General features: G+C 48.1%; 2 pseudogenes; one reads left to right on the forward strand and one right to left on the reverse strand.

Moving 5' to 3' along the window:
- LOC102422461 overlaps window positions 1-14,946 on the reverse strand; it is a 57,390-nt pseudogene extending 42,444 nt beyond the window's left edge.
- A 5,204-nt stretch (window positions 14,947-20,150) lies between these two features.
- The window catches only part of LOC111824331, a 2,923-nt pseudogene continuing 2,206 nt past the window's right edge, over window positions 20,151-20,867 (forward strand).

The following is a 20,867-nucleotide window of genomic DNA, read 5'->3' on the forward strand; positions in this document are numbered from 1 at the left end:
CCTCTCCTGGAGCTTGACCCCGCCTGTGCACGATTTCATGCACCGGGCCTCTAGTCTACACTAATAAAAGAGAAACATGCAAATTGGTGTCACTCCGCTACCCTTCCCATTGGCTAATCAGGGTGATATGCAAATTAACTGCCAGCCAAAATGGCGGCCGGCAGCCAGGCAGCTTGAAACTAACAGGAGGCTTGCTTGCTTCAGTGACGGAGGACTTCAACATTCCCCGCCTGCGGCTGCCAGCCTCTGAGCTTGCAGTTTGAAACATTGTTACAAATATAGAAGCTAAACAAAACCCCAGAAACCTGCTTTCAGCCAGCCGGGATCTCAGAGCAGGAGTTGAAACAGTGTTTCGATTATAGAACCCAAACAAACCAGATACCTCCTTTCAGAAGCTGAGGCCTAAGACCTGGAGCCAAGACTAAGAGCTAAAGCTGGCCCAGAATTTAAAAAAAGGAAAAAAGGGACACGTTGGGAGCTTCAGTCACCTGCCTGCCTGAAAACAGCCCTCAGCCCTTCACCCAGACTGGCCAGGCACCTCAGTGGGAACCCCGACGCTGAAGGGTGTGTGACCAGCTGCAAAAAGCCATCATCCCCTCATCCAGGCTGGCCAAGCACCCCAGTGGAAACCCCCACCCTGAAGGGTGTGTGACCAGCTGCAAACAGCCATCATCCCCTCACCCAGGCTGGCCAGGCACCCAAGCGGGACCCCCACCCTGATCCAGGACACACTTCCGGGCAAACCAGCCGGCCCCCACCTGTGCACCAGCCCTCTATCTTATATAGTTAAAGGGTAATATGCCTCCCAGCACCGGGATCAGCGGAGCCACGAGGCCTCCAAGCACTGGGATCAGCATGACAGGGGGCAGCGCCCAAACCCCCTGATTGCACTGTGGCTCTGTGTGTGACAGGGGGCGGGGCCACAACCTCACTATTGGCCCTGCTCTGTTTGTGACAGGGGAAGGCGCCCCAACCCCCTGATCAGCCCTGTCTGTACCTCATAAGGAGAGCTCCCCAACGCCCTGATCGCCCTGCGGCTCTGCATGTGACAGGGTGCAGCGCCCCAACCCCCTGATCAGCCCTGCTCTGTGGGTGATAGGGGACGGTGCCCCAACCGCCCCCACGGGCCCTGCTCTGTGTGTGACCGGGTAGAGCCATAACCTCCCCATCGGCCCTGCCCTGACTGTGACAGGGTGTGGTGCCCCAACCCCCCTGATTAGCCCTGCTCTGTGTGTGACAGGGAGCAGTGCCCCAACTCCCCTATCGGCCCTACTCTGTGAGTGACAGGGGGGATCTCCTCAACCCCCTGATCGGCCCTGCTGTGTGCATGACAGTGGGGAGCTCCCCAACCCCCTGAATGGGCCCTGCTCTGTGCGTGACAGGGGTTGGCACCAAAACCTCCCCATCGACCCTGCCTTGACTGTGACAGGGGGTGGTGCCCCAACCCCCCAATCAGCCCTACCCTGTGCGTGACTGAGGGTGGCATCGCAACCTCCCAATCCGCCTTGCTCTGAGCCCGACCAGGGTCTGCACTTAGGGATTGGGCCTGCCCTCTGCCACCCGGGAGCAGGCCTAAGCCAGCAGGTCGTTATCTCCCGAGGGGTCCCAGACTGCGAGAGGGCATAAGATAGGCTGAGGGACCCTCGCTCCCCCCGTGTGCACAAATTTTTGTGCACCGGGCCTCTAGTATATATATAAAAGTCTAATATGCAAAATGCCCTTTTGGGAGTTTGACCCTAAGACCAGGAGTTTGATTGCTCACTATGACATGTACTGACCACCAGGGGGAAGCACAGAATAAATGAAGTCCCCAGGAGACTGGCCGAAGACCTGATCAGTGCTGATCATCAGCCAGACCCTACCCATGAATGAATTTCTGGCACCAGACCTCTAGTATTCATATAAAGAAAACAGTTAAGAAATTTTAAGAATCCTACCCCAGCCTTCTATCATTATCTGCCATCATGGTAGTTCTAATATCTATCTATTCTCAGATACATTAGTGACTTATTTTATTTAAAACCCCTGGTAAATTTGGCCATGGCCAGAGAGCTCAATTGATTAAATGATCATCTCAATAATGCCAAGGTTGCAGGTGCCATTCCCCCCTCAGGTCCCATGCAAGAATCAAACGATGAGTGTATAAAATTAATGAAACAACAAATGGAAGTTTCCCCATTATTCTCTCTCTCTCTCTCTAATCAATATATATGTGTGGGGTTTTTTTTTGTTTTTTGTTTGTTTGTTTGTTTGTTTGTTTGTTTTTACCAGATGAGTCAACACATGTGAACACCATCACAGACCAGGGACCCTGTGGTGAAGCAGCCAGCAGGGTTCTCATGTGGGCAGAACACACAGTGAAGGAGAGAACAGTAGGGGAGGGTCCCCTGCTGTCAGTGAGTAGGGTGAGGAACGGGCTGAGCTGCACAATCACCCACAGGGAATCATGATACCTGTGCTCCCTGAGACTAAAACCTAAGTGCCTGGAAAAAGCTCTGGGCCTGGACATGCCCCTTCTGGTCTCTGCCCCATTCAGCCAGGAGTTGAGACTGAGGTGTTTTGTATTTGAGTGGTTGAGGAGCCAAGAATTCTCCCAGGTATTCAGGAGAAGCCCCTGATACTTGAGGCCCTGAAACCAGTTCACCTACCTTCAACCAGCCCCCACACACCCATGGGCCCCACAGGCATTGTTTGAATCTCTGTACTTTTACATTTCTGTGTAATTTTCCAGCCAGTCCTGGAGATACCATGGATTCTCCGGATAACGGTGCTATGTTTTTTTCAATGGCAAGAACATTCTGCAATATAAGCATTTCCAGAAGTTGAGACTTGGTCTCAACATAACACATTGGGTGGAAGGGTGTAATGCAGGTGGTGTCCCCATCCTTAAGTTTAGCCAGTGCAGAGAAGACCCCTACTGCTGAAGTAAGGTGATAGACCCTGGACTCTGAGGGACAATATACTATGGAATGTGAGGTTGACGGGGCAGAGAGGTTGTTTATTGGGACAGGATTGATGATAGGATTTCCTGCCAGCATATGGAGGAATATCCATTGTGTGTATCCTGTGGCACTGTCTGGGTGGCCCCAATTGTTTGTTCTCTCTCTCTCTCTCTCTCTCTCTCTCTCTCTCTCTCTCTCTGTATGTGTGTGTTCCCCTTCAAGGTATTGCCCATGTCTACTGTGTGGGCCTGTGTGAGCCTGTAGCCTGGACATAAGCCTGGCACCTGAGTGCCCAGCAGAGGCTGGGGGTGTTCTGTAACTGTGTGTTTCTGTGCTTGTGTTATCTGTAGGTTTCTCTCTGAGTTGGTCCAGCCAATGGGAAAGTGAATAGGAAATCTCCAGAGAGGCGATGTAGAGGACAATATATTCTTCTCCCCCACCCCCTAGGTGAGCCCCTTCTTCACCTTCTCTTACAGGCATCTGGTGTCCCTTGGGGAGGTCCCATCTCAGGCTCCAGGGATGGATTAAGCAAAGGGTCAGTTCATAGAACCCCAGGCTGTAGAAAGGTGGGGAATTTGGGAAGACTCTGTTGACTGACGGAATATAGAGTGTGGAATGGAAATGTTTGTGAAGGATTATGTGCATTGGTGGAGGATCTAGATGATCCAGGATCCTTGTGAAGGAATGTGAGGATGGATGCATGTGGGGGAATGTAGGGAAGCACAGGACTTGGTTGGAAAGTCTGTAAAAAGGATTCTCCAAAAGGTCAGGGGCCTCTTAGGGGGGCCTTGTTGAAGGCGGCAGCCCCTGCCTTGACTTTTCCAAATAAGTCTGAGGGCCTGGGTATTTTGCTGGAATCTTTCTGTTTAGTCCTTTAGACCCGACCTTGTAGAAGCATATGTTTTCTCAATGATACGTTCCCTGCTAATTGTATCTAGAGGTTAATTTTAGTTCAAACTGTTGTTACAATAAAAGCCTATGGAGGCAGATGAACAGGGCTTCTTGGTGCCTATAGCCAAGCAGGTCTTTAGCATCGCTTTCACAGAAACGAGTGTCTGAGTAATTTATTTATCTGTCGCTTAGGGTCTGCTGGTCAGCCCTGGCAAGTGGTGTTCCATGTGAGGACAAAGGAACACAACAAAACACAACAGAACCCTCAAAATCGAAAGTAACTGTGCAGTAAGTCATTGGAGCCCACTTGGGATTTCTAAGTTCGAGGGAATTCTTTCTCAGCTAAGGTTTCATAATGGGACAAAAGCTGTCCACAGAACAGCAGCAATATATCACAATGTTGAAACAGTTATTAAAAGCAAGTGGTCTCTCTGTTACAGAACAACTAACAGGCTTATTAAAAACTAGAGGCCTGGTGCATGAAATTTGTTCTGGGGGGAGAGTGTCCCTCAGCCCAGCCTGAACCCTCTTGCAATCTGGGACCGCTGCCTTTTAACTGCTTGCCTGCCTGCATGCATGCCTGATCTCTCCTAACCACTCTGCCTGCCTGTCTCATCACCCTTAACCACTCACCTGCCTGTCTCATCACTCCTAACCACTCTGCCTGCCTGCCTGATCATCCTTAACCACTATGCCTGCCTTCCTGATTGCCCCTAACCACTCTGTTTGCCTGCCTCATCACCCCTAACTCCTTGCCTGCCTGCCTGATCGCCCCTAACTGCCTCTGCCTCAGTCCCCACTGCTGCAGCTTCATCAGGAAGGATGTCTGGAATGACGTCCGGAAGGTTGTTTGGTTGTCTGGTCTAATTAGCATATTACCTTTTTATTATTATAGATTGTTATAATTTATAATCCTTGGTTCCCCGATGCTGGAACACTAGACCTTAATCTCTGGGAACAAGTGGGCAGGAATTTAAAGAGAAATCAAGCCCATAGAAAATGAGTGCCCTTATCATCATTAACTATGTGGGCTCTTTATTTGAGCTGCACTGTGCCCATTTCATATTGAAGATTAAAAGCCTACAGAGCTACAGGAGAATTTACTGCTCCCCCCCTTCCCTGAAGCAGAACCTGAGCTTGTAATACTAAAGCCCTACCGCTGGAGGAAATATTTCCCGATCCTCCCCCTCTGGTGTGGGAAGGCTCATCAACTAGATCTGTGGTTGGCAAACTTCGGCTCTCGAGCCACATGTGGCTCTTTGGCCCCTTGAGTGTGGCTCTTCCTAAACCTTAGGAGTACCCTAATTAAGTTAATAACAATGTACCTACCTATATAGTTTAACTTTAAAAAATTTGGCTTTCAAAAGAAATTTCAATCGTTGTTCTGTTGATATTTAGCTCTGTTGACTAATGAGTTTTCCGACCACTGAACTAGATCCTTAGTTATGGGGTCCTGTGTCAAGCAAGCCATGTTAGAAGGAGAGCTTTTGGCTTGCCCAATTATGCAAAATCAACAAGGTAATAGAGTTTATGAGCTGCTCTCTGTTAACACCTTAAAAGAAATAAGGAAAAGTGTTAGAGAAAATGGGGACAACAGTCCATTTACAAAAGGACTCCTTAATGCTGTTTCTGAAAATTATCACAGGACACCTTGGGACTGGCAGATTTGGGCCAAAACAACTCTGGATGCCAGTCAATATCTATTATGGAGGGCACAATATGATGAGGTCTGGGAGCAGCAGGCTAACCAAAATAACTTAGCAGGTGCTGGTCACATTATGGCCCCAATGCTCCAGGGATGGGGACCATATGTTAATGTACAACAGCAAGTAGACCTGCACCCTCAAGTGTTCACCCAAACCTCTCTCTGTGCACAACGGGCTTGGGAGTGCATTCCAGAAGGTGGATCCCCGCAAGGCTCTTTTGTTAATGTACACCAGGGATCCCAGGGATCTTATGTTGATTTTTGTAAATCGCCTTAATCCATTTGCCAGCAGATCAGTCATAGCCAGGTTGCGGATATTCTCTTGCTACAACTGGCATATGAGAATGCCAACGTTGATTGTCAAAAGGCTATACAGCCCATTAGGGGAAAGGCCACCACGGGTGGGGGAATGTATCAGAGCTTGTGGCTAGTAGGAACAGAAACCCACCTGAGTCAGATGCTGGCCATAGCCCTTCAAGCTGGGAATAAGGGCAAGAAAGGTTCCAAATGTTACCAATGTAGAAAAAAAGTGGGGGCATTTTAAAAAGGATTGGAGGACTAAAATGCCAGCCTCCTGGGCTGAGATATCTTGGCCCCATCTGTCTGTGCCTGCTGCCATAAGGGGCGACATTGGGCCAATCAATGTAAATCTAAATTTGACAAATATGGCAATTCATTACCACCACTGCAGGGAAGCTCCCAGTGGGGCCAGTCCCGGGCCTCACAAAAAAACAGGACACAACTGAGCGGCCTTCGTGAGGCAGACAGAAATTCCACTGTCTGCTCCCTCTGAGCAGCTACTGCTGCGAGCCCAGGGTTGGACTTACCAAAACAGAACTAATTCTCAAGGAAGGTGATGAACCTAAAAGGGTCCCTATGAGAATTTGGGGTCCACTGCCACCAGGCACAGTAGGCATCATTTTGGGATTTTATAGCCTTAACTTAAAAGGGGTCACAGTAGTACCTAGTGATTGATAGTGATTACCAGGGATAAATCCAGTTGCATATTTTCCCTGTGCAAATGAAGATTGCACAGCTGTGGTTACTACCATGCTGGGTCCCAAATGCTTTAGGAAAGGAGAGAAACCAAGGAGGGTTTGGCAGTACTGAAGAGCGAGGGGTTTATTGGAATCACCTAGTAACCAGGGAAAGGCCCCTCCTCACTATAGAAATCCAAGGGGAAAAAATTCACCAGATTGATGGATACTGGGGCAGATGGCTCTATCCTTATGCATCTTGATTAGCCCTCCTCATGCCCCACAGTAAAACAAGATCAAAGGATAGTGGCAATAGGGGAAGTTTTCCAGACATTACAAAGTTCTCAGCCTGTTATGCTGTAAAGGGCCAGTTGGGCAAATTGGCTACATATAATCCCTAATCTTACAAATTCCAGTCAATTTGTGGAGACGAGATCTCCTTTTGAAGTAGGGGCTAACATTACAGACACCTTTTTAGAAATGACCACCATTGTTATATCTCCCCTACCCTTTACTTGGTTGTTACAGTAATAAGTTTAGTTAGTATAAGATAGTATAATCAAATTTCATTTCTTTATTAGAGTGAATTTTAAACTTTACTTAGAAGTGAAACTTAACTTGTGTGTGTGTGTGTGAGACCCTGATAAGTAACTTGTAATGCCCTGCAAGCTAACTCCTGACCAATAACTCCCAGCATGTTAACTCCTGATAAGAAACTTGCAACCTCCTGCGTGTGCATCCTGATAAGCCCAGAAGGCCACCGGAACACACTGGCAAGAGACACTGAAGAAGCCTGTTATAGTAATAAGTTTAGTTAGCATAAAGTAAACTCCATTTTGTATTAGCAATAAGTTAGCATAAAGTAGACTCACTTTGTATTAGCATAAGTTAGCATAAGTAGACCCCATTTTATTCTTAGACCAAAACTTGTAAACAACTCCAAAAATAAGATGTATGTATGATTGATAAGCTTTGAACATGGTCACAACTTTCCTGCCTGAGTGTATACCTAGATAACAGGGCGGCACCCGTGTATGGCACCCGATATGAGACACTGAAGATGCCCAGCTTCAAGGATTTAAGGAGAGCAAATCTGCTGAGGTTCAGACGCTTGTCTGCCCTCCACAGACAGGATGCTCTCCTTCCCCCTGGAAACTGCCAGACTGCGAAACTGCCATTCCTGCTCTGCCTGAGCCCAAACTTCCAGAGGCCTCTCCCTTCGAGTCAAGAGCCCGAGCTCCTTGCTGCAGCGTATTTTGACGACCTCTGACCTCCGTGTGTCTCCTCTGTCGGCGAGTGTCTCCGGGTGGCCTGCCAAGGACTGAAACCCATCAGCTCTCTGGTAAATAAACCTGTGTGATTTCTTGCATTGTTTATCTCCTGTGTCTCTCTCTCTCTCTCTTAGTTTTTGGTTAAGCTCGGCCATATTAATTAATAGTAAGTACCCTCTGACGTTTGTATTGGTATATCCAAATGAAACGCTTTGGGTCACCTGTGTTTACGTTCCTATAGATAATTGGAACATTGGTTAAGCTAAACCCCTATTTGGGTAGAACAGTGGCCCTTAAAGGGAGAAAATTACAACAGGCACATCTACACATGAAAGAACAGTTAGAATTTAGGCACAAAGAACCTTCTAATAGCCCCTTGAATTCTCCTATTTTTGTAATTCCCCAAAATTATAAAAAGTGGAGGCTTTTACATGATTTAAGAGCCATTAATTCTAATATTCAACCCATCGGGGCTCTCCAGCCTGGACATCCCTCCTCAGCCATGAACCCACAAGAATGGCCCATTATTATAATAGATTTAAAAGATTGTTCCTATACCATTCCTTTGGCTACCCGAGATTGGGAGAAATTTGCATTCACTCTCCCCTCAATTAACAATGAGGAACCTGCTCAGAGATACCACTGGAAAGTCCTCCCACAGGGAATGCCAAATAGCCCAACTATGCGTCAGTATCATGTATATCAGGCGCTTACGCCAACTGGGCAACAGTTCCCTTCTGGAAAAATTATCCATTGTGTGGAGGACATTGTACTTGCAGCCCCTGATAGGAACCTGTTATATTGTTTGTACTCTTCAGTACAAAAGGAAATGGCCTTAAGAGGCCTTTTAATAGCCCCTGAAAAGGTACAGATGTGACAAAACCATGGAAATATCTGGGATATATCTTAACTGAAAGAACCATCAGACCCCAAAATGTTATCTTTGATAATAGGGAAACAAAAACCCTAAATGATTTTCAAAAACTTCTGGGGGATATAAATTGGATAGGACTGGTTTTAAGCATTCCCACAGCAAATTTACAAAACCTGTTTAACATATTAAAAGGGAATCCAGCTTTGAATTCCCCAAGACAGCTCTCTGCTGAAGGGATAGGAGAACTCCGCCTGGTTGAGAATGCTCTCAATACATGATATTTAAATAGAATTTCTCCCCAGCATTCTCTTCAATTATTTTCTATTTCCCACGAGACATTCCCCTACAGGAGTTATAGGGAACTAATTCCTGAAATGAGGTTCACTGAATGGTTGTTTTGCTCCCATTCTCCCTCCAAAATATTATCGCCTTATCTAGCTTTAATTTGCTCTTTAATCCTAGATGGGAGGCAGCAATGTGCTAAACTCACAGGACATGATCCTTAAGTCATTCGCTTCCCACTAACCAAGACTCAATTTGAGAAAGCAGTTTCCACTTCCATAGATTTACAAATTGTCCTAGCTGACTTAGGGCAGGTAGAGCATTCTCTCTGTGCTAAGACATTTTTTTGTCACACACTAAGTTATTTTATTACACTAAGAATGTACATGCCCTAGCTGGCTTGGCTCAGTGGATAGAGCGTCAGCCTTCGGACCGATGGGTCCCAGGTTCGATTCTGGCCAAAGGCACATGCCTGGGTTGCGGGCTAGATCCCCAGTAGGGAGTGTGCAGGAGGCAGCCGATCAATGATTCTCTCTCATCATTGATGTTTCTCTCTCTCTCTCCTCCTCCCTTCCTCTATGAAATCAATAAAGAAATATATTTTAAAAATAAATAAATAAAAATTATCATAAATTGTTAACACAAAAAAAGAATTTACATATCCCTATCCCAGGGACACTCACTGTGTTCACTGATGGCTCAGGAAAAACAGGAAAAGCGGCCATTCACTGACCACCTGATAGTGCCATTAAACAAAGGGGCTTCACATCAACTCAGCGAGCTGAAATTGGGGCACTGGTTTTAGGACTAGAAACATTTCCCTCCCAACCCCTGAACATTGTTAGTATTCTGCTTACTCTGTTTATATTTTACAAAATTTAGAAACCTCACTTATTAAGCCTACATTAGAGCCATCCCTCTTAGCACAGTTCCTTTGCCTCCAGGCCTTACTAGATGGTCCATCACATCCTCTTTTTATATCTCATATCAGGTCTCACAGTTGCCTTCCTGGACCATTAGTATAGGCCAATGAACAAGTAGACAACTTAGTAATGACAGCTACCTTAATGGAAGCCCAATCAACCCCAATTACACAAGGAATTTCAGGAACCCAAGAGGATAGCTAAACAAATTGTTTTAAAATGTCCTGATAGTCAAATGACAGGCACCTCACCACTCTCCATTGGAATTAATCCTGGGGGCCTACAGGCCAATGACCTTTGGCAAACAGATGTCATTCACATTGCCTCTTTTGGGAAACTCCAGTATGTACATGTAACTATAGACACTTCTGGTAGAATCAATGCTCATGCTTTTCCCAGCGAATCCACACACTATGATATTAAACATCTGTTACATTTGCCATTTTAGGAATACCAACCGAAATAAAAACTGACAGTGGGCCTGCTTATAGCAGCCATGCCTTTGCCACTTTTTGCAGGAATCGGTCCATCCAGCATTCCACAGGAATCCCTTATAATCCACAGGGCAGGCCATTGTTGAGCTTGCCCATTCCACCTTAAAAAGCATGCTAGTAAAACAAAAAAGGGGGAATATTGGACTCAAGGATCCAGCTATGATGCTATCCAATGCACTCTTTACCCTTAATTTTTTGAATTTGAATAATTGCTTTCAATCCCCCATAAAGTGTCACTTTACTTCTTTAGGACCAGCTCAGAAATCATAGGTCTTGTGGTGAGATGTGGACACTAATAACTGTAAAGGAACCAATGAATTATTCACATGGGGGAGAGGATATGCATGTGTTTCTACCCCCCACAGGGCCGCTGTGGATTCCAACTCATCGGATTAAACCCTATCATGGCATGGCACGGGACCAATCCTCTCCCAGAAATGAAGAATCTGGGCCTGGGGACTCCACAGCCCCAAAAGACGCACCTTCAGATGACCCAGATGGCCCCCGGAATAACCTGGGAAATGATAAAGAAGCTGATGGCAGAGGCTGAGCAACTGCTGGAAGATACTTATGCTCCATGCACAGCAGATAACCTTTTTCTTGCTATGACTTCCTTGATTCACCTCAACTCCTGTGCGGTATGGTTTGGCATCCTTGATTGGTTTTGGGCACCAGCATCTGCCACCTTATATTGGACCCAAGCTATAGACCCACCTTTATTTAGACCCCTCACTTGGAGGGACCCCCCTTCTCCTGTGTCTAACAACCTAACATCCCTTTTAGGGGGAGTAGACTTGCCACCAATAGGCAGTATTAAACATGGGACACCTTGGACACAAGTCCCTCAAAATACCTCTTTCCATTCGAGTTTACCACCCTTATGTGTTACCTCCTCCAATTCCTCTCTGTACTGTATGAGGGCTCATAATCAGATTTGGTTACATGTCACTCCTAAACCTGATCAGATTAAAGCCCAGCTAACCTTTCTCATTCAAAACTGCAATTCCCATCTTGTTAAATGTTATGGATGTGGGAAAGTGGGACATATGAAAAAGGGATTGTCTGAAGACAAGAGTCCACAAGGGAAAGCTAAACATTCTCCCGGAGTTATTAATGCAGATTATGAAGGAGGAATCTTAGTTAAAATGTCTGCTTCTAGTATTATAAATATAAAGGCTGGAGAGAAAATGGCACAGTTATTATTACTTCCCTATAAACAAATAGGGCATACAGCACCAGTTAAGTGAACTGGGGGATTTGGTAGCACGGGAAAAAAGGTCTTTTGGCATACAGTCTTAGGAGACCAAAGACCTCAACTTACAGTAATATTCCCAGAGGGAATAAAAATTTCCGGCCTGGTAGATTCTGGGGCTGATGTAACTATAGTTTCTACTTTGCACTGGCCTCAATATTGGCCGGTACACAAGATAAATGCAACCTTTACAGGTTTAGGGACCTCACTGAAATTTTACAAAGCTCTAATAAACTTGAATGTCAGGGGCCTGAAGGACAAAAGGGCAAAATACAGCCATATGTTGCCTCCATTGCACTATCTTTGTGGGGAAGAGATCTTTTACAACAATGGGGGGGCTACAATTACTATACCTTCTTTACAGAAAGGCCATAGACAAATGAGTTATCAAGCTGGTGATAGCACCAGTGTTCTGGACCAAAATTTATAAAGGGGGCCACTCCAAAGCGCTTCGCCCTGCCTTTAAAATGGAAAACAACTAAACCAGTATGGGTAGAGCAGTAGCCCCTAACAAGAGAGAAGTTAGAAGCGCTCCAAATTATTATGAAAGAACAGATACAACTAGGGCAAATAGAAACTAGCTCTAGTCCATGGAATTCCCCTATCCTTTGTTATAAAAAAAAATCGGGTAAAATGTTAACTGATTTAAGATGGATTAATGAGATTATGGAGCCTATGGGACCTTTACAACCTGGAATTCCAAGTCCAGCATTAATTCCTAAAAATTGGCATCTAGTGATTATTGATTTGAAAGACTGTTTTTATACGATTCCTTTACAACCTCAGGATCGTGACAAATTTGCTTTCACAGTCCCTTCATTAAATGACAGCCAATCTAATCAGAGATATCAATGGTGAGTCCTCCCCCAGGGTATGTTAAATAGTCCTACTATGTGTCAAGCTTATGTTCATCAACTTTTACAAATATTAAAGCAGATGTTTGCTACAGGCATTTGTGATCATTATATCTTATTAGCACATAAAGAAAAACTTGAGGTCGATAATATGTTACAGGATGCCAGAAAATTGTTTAAGGAGTATGGACTCCAAATAGCAGAAGAAAAAATTCAACAAACAGAGCTCTGGTTATATCTAGGACAGAAAATTTCAGCAAGCATTATTCAACCTCAAAAGGTTCAGATTAGACGGGATTGTCTCAACACCTTAAATGATTTTCAGAAACTGTTAGGGGATATAAATTGGCTTCGACCATCTATTGGAATCCCTACCTATCAATTAACTAATCTATTCCAAAGATTAGAAGGATCTTCAGATCTCAATAGTCCTAAGCAATTGACTCCTGGGGCAGAAACCTAATTACAATTAATTAAACAACAAATTCAATCAGGACAGTTAGATCATATATAATCATTACAGAATCTTAAGGTTTTAATTATTCATACTACACATTCTCCAACGGGAATTCTTATGCAGGATACTAACATAATTGAATGGTTATTTTTACCTAATAAATTGAGTAAAAAATTATCTACATATTTACAGAAAATTTGCATTTTAATAAAAAAGGCAAGAATCCGTTTGCGACAATTATGTGGACAAGATCCACATGAAATAATAATACCCTTTAGTAAACAACAACAAGAAATTCATTGGCAATTATCAGATGATTGGCAGAGAGCCTTTAGTAATTTTATGGGAAAAATTCATAATATTTATCCTAAAGACAAAAGAATTCAGATTTTGAAAAGGACTCAATGGATTTTGCCAAAAATAATTTCTCCTACCCCCCCTATCTAGAGCAGAAACTTATTTTACTGATGCAAACAAACAAGGACTGGCTGGATACTGTAATTTGAAAGAAAATAAAGTAGTGCAATCTCCTTACCAATCAGTACAAAAGGCAGAATTGTTTGCAGTTGTCATGTTACTACAAGATAAAGACTCTATGTCTCTTAACATTATCACTGACTCTCAATATATGGAGTTTACTGTACAACACATTGAAATGGCTACTATATTTAATAATGGGTCTGATTTGCATGAACTGTTTCTACAGCTTCAAATGTTCTTGCGCTTCCGGCATGATCCTATCTATATAACACACATTCACGCTCATTCTTTACTAGACCTTTATCTACTGGGAATGTTAACATTGATCAATTGTTTAGTACAGTAACCTCCACTCAAAGAGAGCATAATATGCATCATTCCAATGCTAGAGCATTGAAGGAAAAGCATAATATTACTTGGAGACAGGCTAAAAATATTTTTAAAACTTTCCCTCACTGTCAGCCATTCCACACTGCACGCTTACCCATGGGGGTTAATCCCAGAGGAAAAACTATTAATGCCCTTTGGCAAATGAATGTCACTCAGGTGCCAGAATTTGGCAAGCTTAAATTTGTTCACCATTCTGTTGATACGTATTCTCATTTCTCGTAGGCATCAGCAATGTCCTCTGAGAAAGCTGATGCTGTTATAACACATTTCTTAGAAGCCTTTGCTGTAATGGGCAAGCCCCGAGCCATTAAAACTGACAATGGCTCAGCATATTTATCAGGTAAGTGTCAACATTTTTCAACAATTTTATATTAAACATATTACAGGAATTCCTGGAAACAGTACAGGTCAAGCAATTATTGAACAGCAGAACCGAACCCTTAAGGAAATGCTGCAAAAAGAAAAAGGGGGAGGAGAGCTGGTAACAGGCCAGACTCCCTGACGAAGATTATTAAGAGCTCTATTTACTTTAAATTTTTTAAATTTGAATAACGATACAGTGCCAGCTGCTGAAGTGCATTGGGGATATAAAAAGGAGGTCCCGGTAGAACAACCTATTATGTATCAAGATGTCACTGCTAATCAATGGTGCTGGGTCTACCACAGCGGAAACAGGTATAAGATGGAGGTGGTGGACTTAGAGGCTTCTTCATGTAATTGACGGGGCCGTATGCATGGCCAGATTGCGACATCATGGCTTTAATTTTATCTTCTTCAGAAGCATTGGCTTCAGCCAGATTGGCAGTCTTTGTGAGCTGGGCCAGAAACAGAGATGCAGAAGAGTCATCAGTGACCGTTGAAGTGCCCATCACTGGTTCAGTTCGACGTATAGCGTCCGCCTTGCTTGTAGATTTCACAGCTCCAATAGGAATTCTTCTAACAATGACAGATACGTTCTTAGGAATCAGAGCATTGTCATCGGTGTATTTTTCCTCGGTCTTCACGTTGGTGATCTGCAGGTCACACTTGGCAGCTTTCAGCTTCTCTCTCCCCATAATCTGCTTCTTTAGGTCGCCGAGGGAGATGTGCCGCCCATCAAAGGTGGCGATGGCAAAGTTGAGTTTGGAAGCGAATGTATAATGCACACAGGCCATGGTGCCAAAGGACTCCTAAGGAAGGTCAGGCGTGGAGACGTGGACACGCTCAAGATATGTCTAGTTGTCAACTTAAGAGCAGAATATGGGCATACACAGAACACCCGCAAGACACCGAAGGACCGCAGGCCTCGGGTTCAACACCCCCTTCCCACAGCAGGGGCGTGAGAACCGCAGTCCAGACCCCGAGCGGGGAATCACTTCAGGGGCAGGAGGGCGGATCAGGGTGGCAGGGCCAGGGGCTCCGCCAAGCGGCACTGCATCGCCACGAAGCCGGCAGTGGGCCTTCACTGGGCTCTGGGCATGGCCTCACCACCCAGGCCCCGTGGGGGGGGGGGTGAGGGGGGGGCGTCCGGGGCCCTTGGTGGTCTGTCACCGCCACTGAGGCTCCCAGACGCTGCCCCACCCGAGTGCTCTGTGCTTCTCTTACCTTCCGCCCTTCGCCTCTAGTCTCAGAAGGGCAAGAACAGGCCAGGAAACTGCGAAGACCAGTTCTTCCTTTCTGTTCCGCCCCTTGTGGCTCCCGAGATGGCGGGGTCCAGTGGCAGCAGTTCCAGGTGTTCCCAAAGGTGTGGCTGGAGTCGCCTAAGAAGAAACGACACGGAGACAGCATTCCGTGGGTCAGCAGCCTAGCCAGGTGCTAGCCAGGTGCTTCCGTGGCTTCTCAGTCCCCGGAACGGGTCTTGGCGAGATCTCTCCCCTGAAAGCTCCCTTGGAGAACGAGGACGACGACCGTGACCACAAGCCTAGGGACTGAGAAAAGCTCTGCAAAGAAGACGCTGCTTTCTTTTATAGCCCTAGAGCGTGGTGGGAGGAGCCAAATCAGCCACCCGCTCAACCAATCAGCACCCCAGGACGAATGCGTCACCTGGTTGGGCACCAAGTTTAGGGGAGGAGGCTTGCATTGGCGCTGCTGGACTAGCAGAGGGAGTGACGGCTCTTTGGCCCCGGGTGGACACCCTCCGCTCCAGGGCGGGGGAGACTGCTTGTCTGTGGAGGTGAGACAGACTTCTGACTGCTGCTGTGGGGGTCCTTCTTTTATGCCCCATGGGTGGGCTTCTTCCATGTCTCATATCAGTGTGCTCCGGTGGCCTTCTGCGCTTATCAGGATACATGAGCAGAGGTATCAGGAGTTAACATGCAGGGAGTTTTTGGTCAGTAGTTACAAGTTATTTGTCAGGAGTTAACATGCTGATCGTTACAAGTTACTTATTGGGGTCTCAGACACACACACACACACACACACACACACACACACACACAAATTTAGTTCCTCTTCGAAGAAAAGTTTAAAATTCACTCTACTAAAAAAATGAAATTTGATTATACTATCTTATACTAAATAAACTTTTTACTATAACATGCTGTCATAATAATTCCTAGATGGGGCTTTCAATTAGTGCATAGCCCGATGAGACAACATTCAGAAAATACCCACGGAACATGGAAGATAGAGAAGTTAAACGACATGATCAGTGAGAAATGTGCCAAATGCAAGAACTGAGACACCCCTCGGGGCAAATACAGTGGGGCCTAGACTTACAAGTGACCCAAATAACGAGTTTTTTGAGATAGGAGCCATCTCTCAGCCGGCTATTTTATTTGAGTTATGAGATAAAATTGGGGATGTAAGCCAGCTTCAGATACCCCACCACTGGTTGGCGTAGCCAAGGTCACAGTGAATGCCACAACATCAGCCCAGCATCACATGTCTCACCCATTCAGTTTAATGATTTGCCATAAGGAGGAATTTGAGTTATGAACTCGTCCCGGAACTACTTAAACTCCTGATTCAAGGCCCCACTGTTTCCAGCTTCCCCACAAGGGCAGGAAGAGATGTGGGGAGGGTGTGCGGTTGGAGAATGAGAGCCCTAAAGGGCGAAGTAACCACATCAATGCAGTTAACGGGACTTGGCTTAGGAGGAGCCAAATCAGCCTCCAACCGCTCCCCCAATCAGTCGCCCCCAGGATTGAAAGCGTCACTGGTCGGGCGTCAAGTTAAAGCCAGGGCCGCACATGCCCAATGCTAGGCCCACCATGGCACACCCCTTCAGGTAACAATCACCGAAAGGACCCAAAGAAATGGTTCTGCTGAACGTGGCTTTGCCCGGCATTCATTCCTCGAAGGGAATGGGCCAGGCGAGGGTGGGGTTGGAGGTGGGGGGGGGGGGGCGGCGGACGGGTGTAGACCAGAGACGCAGACACACCGAATGAAGCTGCCCTTGGAGGTCATGGGTGGAAGAGGCTGAAGTTGATGTGAATAAAATGTGTATGATTTTGTATATTAGCGAACACCTTGCTTGTTCTTTCCTGGTCAAGTCCAGGCACCAGGCTCTGGCTGCAGGAGGATGGCTTGCATTGGCGCTTCTCGACCAGCAGAGGGCGGGACGGGCTCTTTGCCCCTCCAGGGCCAGGCCATCTGGGGGACTTCCCCCCACCACCCTCCCCACCCCCCGCCTCACCGGGTCAGTGAAAAAACGATCAAAGTAGTGGTATTTCACCTGCGGCCCGCAAGGCCCGGATGCCCACTCCACGCCCCTGGCGGAGACTCAGGAAATGGGTGCCGTGGGCCTCCCGCTTATGCTACACCTCTCATGTCTCTTCACGGTGCCAGACTAGAGTCAAGCTCAACAGAGTCTTCTTTCCCTGCTGATTCCGCCAAGACCGATCCCTTGGTTGTGGTTTGGCTGGATAGGAGGTAGGGACAGTGGGAATCTCGTTCATCCATTCATGCGCCTCACTAATTAGATGACGAGCAATTTGGCTACCTTAAGAGAGTCATAGTTGCTGCCGCCCTTGACCCGCGCTTCATTGAATTTCTTCACTTTGACATTCAGAGCACTGGGCAGAAATCACGTCCCGTCAACACCTGCTGCGTGCCTTCGAGATGCTTTGTTGGAATTAAACAGTCAGATTCCCCTGGTCCGCACCAGCTCGAAGCTGGCTGCTAGGTGCCAGCCAGGGCGAGGGGCCTCGGGGAACCGCGGCCCCAGGGGCGGTCCTGTCCGGGGAAAGACCTGTGCACGCCTGCTTGCGCAGCCAGGAGCAGCAATGCAGGCGAGCCCCAATGCAACCCCAGGCAGGACCGGCCACCTGAATGGCTCCCTGCGGGCGGCCGCGATTCCTGCCATAGCTGGGGCGATCCATGGGAAAGGCCATGCTCCCGCCAGGAGTCGCTGTCGCCCCTGCTTCCCCCCTCCCCTGGCCAAACCCCGCTCACGTGTTTCTGCCCCAGGGCCCCGCGGGAGACCTCCCCCCTTACCCGGCACCACCGCCTGGGCACCACGCAGCCAAGTCCTCGCCGCCCCCCTCCCCGCCCCCGGCGCCAATCCTGAAAACCCCCATCCCCACCCCCGGGAGCATATTGGGTATTGGCCAGGCTTCGAGATTTTACAACCTTCCTTCCCCGGATTTTTCAGGGACCAGCCCCCAACCCCACAAGACGCCACCCGAAACCCGCAGTGTTTTCCCAGGGAACGGGGAACCTTCTTTTCGGGGGCAAACCCATTTCAAGGCCCCCTGGACCTTTCTAAAAAAAAAAAAACTCTCCCCGGGGTCTTCCTCTGCTTTCTTCGGGACCGTTGCGATACCATTCGGGGATCTGAACCCGACTGGCTTTAGATCTGCTGAGGGCAACGGAGGCCATCGCCCGTCCCTTCAGAATGGTGCTCGCCCATCTCTCAGGACAGACTGACCCATGTTCAACTGCTGTTCACATTGAACCCTTTTCCACTTCAGCCTTCAAAGTTCTTGTTTGAATATTTGCTACTACCACCAAGATCTGCACCTGCGATGGCTCCACCCGGGCCTGTGCCCTAGGCTTCAAGGCTCACCACAGCGGCCCTCCTAGTCGTCGTGGCGTAGCTTGGCGGGGGTGTGGGCCGGGCGCCGCCAAAGTGCCTCTCGGTTTGCTCCGGTCCCCCTGTCTCTGACCGACCACCAGCGAGGGCTGGGTATGGGCTCGACGCTCCAGCGCCATTCATTTTCAGGGCTAGTTGATTCGGCAGGTGAGTTGTTGCACACACCTTAGCGGATTCCCACTTCCGTGGCCACCGTCCTGCTGTCTCTATCAACCAACACCTTTTCTGGGGTCTGATGAGCCTCGGCATCGGGCGCCGTAACCCGGCGCTCCGTTTATCCGGAAGCGCCAGTTGTGCCTAACAAAAGTGGCCCACTATGCACTGCTATTCCACACCCGGGCTTTTTACCCATTTAAAGTTTGAGAATAGGTTGAGATCGTTTTGGCCTCAGGACCTCTAATCATTCGCTTTACCGCATAAAACTGTGTTTGCGAGAACGCCAGCTATCCTGAGGGAAACTTCGGAGGGAGCCACCTACTAGATGGTTCGATTAGTCTTTCAACCCTATACCCAGGTCGGACGACCGATTTGCACATCAGGACCGCTAGGGACCTCCACCAGAGTTTCCTGTGGCTTCGCCCTGCCCAGGCATAGTTCACCATCTTTCGGGTCCTAACACGTGCGCTCATGCTCCACCTCCCCGGCAAGGCTGGTGAGACGGGCGGGTGGTGCCCTCGGTGGACGGGAGAGGCCTCGGGATCCCACCTGGGCCCTGGCGGTCCTTCACCTTCATTGCGCCACGGTACCTTTCCTGTGAGCCCGGGACTCGCGCACGTGTTAGACTCCTTGGTCCGTGTTTCAAGACGGGTCAGATGGGTGGCCGACTTTGCCGCCGACCCCGTGCGCTCGCTTCGGTCCGCAGTGTGGCGCCTTGCAAAACCCTCCCGGGCCTGACTGCATGACTTCTCCCAGGGCGCACTGGGGACAGTCCTCCCAGCCCCTCCGTGCCCCATTCCCGCCCCGGCGCCACCCCTCCCCCTCCCCCCCCACCCCCGACCCTCGGATGGGCGAGAGGGAAGGAGAGCGATTTGGGAGCGGTTTTGCTCCTTCCAGTGAGTGAGGGTTGAAGATTGTTTGGCACTGGCAGGCAGGGGCGGAGCCACGGACAGGCTCTTATGCTGGAATCCACCAATCACACCGCCGCAATGGGCAAGCGGCTCTATCGTGGCTTCTGATTGGCTCAGACCTCACTGAAGCCCAAGGCTTCTGTGGCAAGAGAGCCGACTCCACAGTGGGAGGGGTGAGAGAGACTTTTTAAAATAGATATAGGTGGATTGTGTTGGCTGTTACACGTGGAGGCATGGAGGAGTGCGCTTGTCTCTGCGGCTTGGGCTCTTCTCCGCGATGTTGGTGTCCTCAGGAGTGACAGCAGAGGCGGAAGGCAAGCAGTGCCTTCAGAAGCGCCAGCGCCCAGCTGAGATGGCAGCTGCAGAAGGCAAGCAGTGTCTTCAGGAGTGCCAGGGCCCAGCTGAGAAGGCAGCGCCCAAAAGCAAGCCGGCCCCGGCAGAAAAGCACCTTGAGGCGGACGCCTCAGCGTTGTGCTGTGCGGGGAGTGGAGCAATCGCGAGACCCATGCCGCCCCCGCACTGCTCCCTGCAGGACCTGCCTGTGGAGATGCTGGTGGAGATCTTCGCCTCGCTCCCGGGCACCGACCTGGCCAGCCTGGCCCAGGCCTGCACCAAATTCCGGCACATCCTGCACACCGACAGCATCTGGAGACTGCGCTGTCACCAGGAGTTTGGCGTTCAGGAAAACTTGCAGAAACCGGAGATGATCGGTGGTATGTCTTATAGAGAAGTCTACGCCAAGATGTTCCCATACAGAAACCCTTTGGGTTTGTGGCAGCTAGATTATGGCTATAGAAGACTGCTGAATGTAGTGGTGGATGATGGCTTATGCATTACTGGTTGGATGTACGGGCCTCGCCTTAACACCCATGTGGCTGGCCCAATGCAATTCCAGCCTTCGTTTCGAATTCATCTGATGCAGAGGAAATCAGCCATGGTGGAGAACATGGACGACTTCTACAGCCTTTTCCATAAACCGACACATGCAGATTCA

This window comes from Myotis lucifugus, unplaced genomic scaffold (genome assembly GCF_000147115.1).
Source record: "Myotis lucifugus unplaced genomic scaffold, Myoluc2.0 scaffold_1192, whole genome shotgun sequence".
Lineage (NCBI taxonomy): Eukaryota > Metazoa > Chordata > Mammalia > Chiroptera > Vespertilionidae > Myotis > Myotis lucifugus.